The following is a 3,235-nucleotide window of genomic DNA, read 5'->3' as shown; positions in this document are numbered from 1 at the left end:
ACACATTGCCTGTAGTTAGAAAGGCAAGGACCAAGCACAATGTCCCACATTTGTGTTCTGGAGCCATCAAACAAAGTACATTGATGTATGGTTTCTGTCTCTAGAGCAAATGGTTCACTTCTGCTCTTTTGGGAGAATGAGGTGGAAAACTGAAATCAGCTCCAAAAAACCACACAAGAGTTTATGTTGGTTTAATTAGTATTTTTCCTTTAACAATAAGTATGTAGAATTGCAGGAGTGAAATGGGCTGCTCTCAGCTGTATGAAACTTTCCCACTTTGCAGTGACAGTGTCCATCCGAGTTCAGAACGTGACTGCAGAAGAAATTCACCTCAGCTGGAGCAGCAGCGGCAGCACAGGCAGCCTGTACAGCATCTCTGTCAAGGATGGAGAGGAGATAAATACAAGAACTACAAATGAGACAGAAACTGTGATTGAAAACCTGCTTCCTGGCCATGTGTACACCATTTCTGTGGCACTGTCATCTTGTGCTGGGAGCAATCCTGCTTCAGTCACTGTCCGAACAGGTACCTCCTCCATCCCCCTGGCACCTCTTTAATTCATAGAAACTCACAGTGTCTTGTTGCCATATGGTCTGGATTTGATCTCACATACTCTTATTCCTGCAAGTTGTTTTTTATTTATGTGACTCATCCCCTTATTTGGATGGGACTGCTTGAATTCAACAGGAGTTTGCAAGAGCAAGAGCTTGCTCTGTAAAATTTCTGATCCTGTTGGATTATTGAGGCAGATAATTCTGTACAGAATTCAAGATATTTTGGCTGTAAATTTACCAGAAAATATTCTGATAGTGTGAAGTTTAGGTTCTACATGCTCTTGTGAATGCAGGCAGTCCTTAATTGTCATTGTTACCTTTTACATTTCATCCTGGGTTATAGACATTAAGGCAAACAGTTTAATTGTGTCTCTGTACTAAAACTGATTCTGCAGGAACATGACACATAATATCCCTCTAAATCAAGGTTTCCCCTTTTAAAACTCCCCATTGCCATCTCCCTCTTAGCCAATCCCTTTAGAAAAAACTTTTTCCACTAAACAAATTCCCACTTGGCACTGCTGCTTCTCCATCACAGGCAGAGATCTAAAAGTCATCCTGTCAGTCAAAGGGAGCCACTGGGTTATTTTGGCATGATCCAGTTTGATAAAACTGTGCTGCACTTTATCATCCTTTCCCAGTGGCTGAGAAAGTGCTCATGATTTCTTTTTATATAACTTGAAAGATCTAACTTGACTTTTGGCAATTGTTATTTCTTCCAGCATTTCTTGACCTCTAAAGCATAAATGTCCTTGCTGCAATCCCTTTTTGAGTTCTCTAATGGATTGTCTGATTATTCTCAAAACCTTTCTTAGGGCCATTATTTTGGCAGTGGACTGTGGGGTTCCTTCTGATGGACTTACCCTCTCTCTTAGTCGTTAGGACCACAAAGCCAAGGAATTCTCATCATTATTTCCATTGAAATCTTTCAATTCTTCAGTCCACTGGCTTTCATTTATTACTTTCTCTATTCAAGAAAAATAAAAAATGGTTTCCTTTTGGAATCTGGAGCCATCTGCCCTACCAGAAAATTGTTTGTAAGCTAATTAAAAAGAGCAATAAAGACCAAGTCATCCATATTTCATGTGAAATTAAAGATTATGTTCAATTCTATGAGAACTAGGGGTATAATCCAATGAACTAACCACATAAAACCTGAAACACCAACCTTTAATGGGTTTTGACCCTTCATAAATACTTCAGATTAGCAAGTCCAGACAAGCATACTGAGGTTCTGAGACTCCATGATGCATATCTTTTTCCAAAATAAATTTCAGGGGAATTTTACTTCTGAAAACTCCATCTAGCTTACCTGAGTTGTACAAGCACATAATAGCACAACCTATATCTTTAGCTCTCATAAGAAATCAGAGTTCTCAGTGCTATTTCAGTGAGTTCTCAAATACCACCTACCCACCCACCACCTGCCTCTCTTTTGATATGCTCCAATTTTATAATTTGCAATTCTAAGTTCTCACTGGGCCAAAGGAACTGCTGCTTGGGTGACTCCTTGGCCATAATTAAAGACTTTCACCTATTCCATAATTTTCTTATTGTCATTGATAATGCATGCACAGAAGTGATTATCTTGATTTTTACCTTTATTTTGCAGATTATGGTTCCTGTTTCAAAGGGACTGAGTTGTGTTTAGCACAAAGTACTGGCTGTTCTGACTTGAAAGGCATTGCATGCTCCAGTAAGTTTATAGAACCTCAACATTTGTTTATCCATAACTGCAGGGTATTATTTCACAATATAGTATCTCCCAGGAGTATTTTGCCATCTGCTTTATGGTGTCAGTTCACACAGCATCTGAAGTTCACACTTCTTTGGTGAAGAAGCTGCCTCCATCAAACTTCAGTGTCAGCTTCCAGCTCTATTTTAGTCTGGACTTTTCTATGTAAAGCTTTCTTCTTTTGGCTCAGGGCTCATCCACCTACTCAGGAGGATTTAAAAGCCTTGCAGAGCCTAACAGACTGGTGTTACTTCTGCTGGAATCAATGGGAGAGTGGCTGTTGAATTAGGGAGTGGGATGCACCCTAAATAATACAAGAATGGTGAACAATTTGGGAGGATTGTGATGGCTGACAAGCTTGGAGAGAGTCAGCTCTGAAGGTTCCAAAGCCACTGCATTAGACACACATGATACACATTATTATTATTATTATCATTGTTGTTGTTGTTGTTACTATTATTATATCAATTAATATTATAAATACATTATATTATTGTTGTTATTGTTATTGTTATTATTTTCTGCTTTTATCAATCCATATTATAAATACATGAGATAATAAAGTCCAAAGACCAATTGTGGAGGTCATCCTGGGATTCACCTAATTGTTCCTTCTTTTTTTTTTTTTCTTTTTTCCAGATAACCAAGCATTTTCCTGCAGAGTTTGGTTCGAAAACGAGAAATTTAATAACACACTTTATAACTCTGATAGTGAAGGCTACATAAATATGTCTAAAAGACTCAAAACAGAGGTAAGTTGATGCAATCTTCTTTGTCAATGAAGGAACTGCAGAAAGGCTTGTGATTAGCAGCCCTAATCTCCTACATTCATTGTTAAATCAGGACTCTGACAGGTGAAAAAGAGAAAAACAGTACAGGAAGCACCAAATCTGCCAAGGACAGAGAGCTTGTTGTCCAATGAGGAGGGCTACATTCCCTAAGCCA

At 38.5% G+C, this 3,235-nt stretch overlaps 1 long non-coding RNA gene across 1 annotated transcript; it reads left to right on the top strand.

Annotated features, from left to right (window-relative positions):
• Positions 1-311: 311 nt before the first annotated feature.
• On the top strand, positions 312-3,007 carry LOC131080692 (uncharacterized). Its single transcript, XR_009114189.1, has 3 exons — positions 312-526; positions 2,168-2,251; positions 2,930-3,007. It is a non-coding gene; the product is annotated as an uncharacterized LOC131080692 (long non-coding RNA).
• The last annotated feature ends 228 nt before the right edge of the window (positions 3,008-3,235 follow it).

This window comes from Melospiza georgiana, chromosome 2 (genome assembly GCF_028018845.1).
Source record: "Melospiza georgiana isolate bMelGeo1 chromosome 2, bMelGeo1.pri, whole genome shotgun sequence".
NCBI classification, from domain to species: Eukaryota; Metazoa; Chordata; class Aves; order Passeriformes; family Passerellidae; genus Melospiza; species Melospiza georgiana.
The sequence above is the reverse complement of the archived record's forward strand: the minus strand, read 5'-3'. Positions and strand labels throughout refer to the sequence as shown.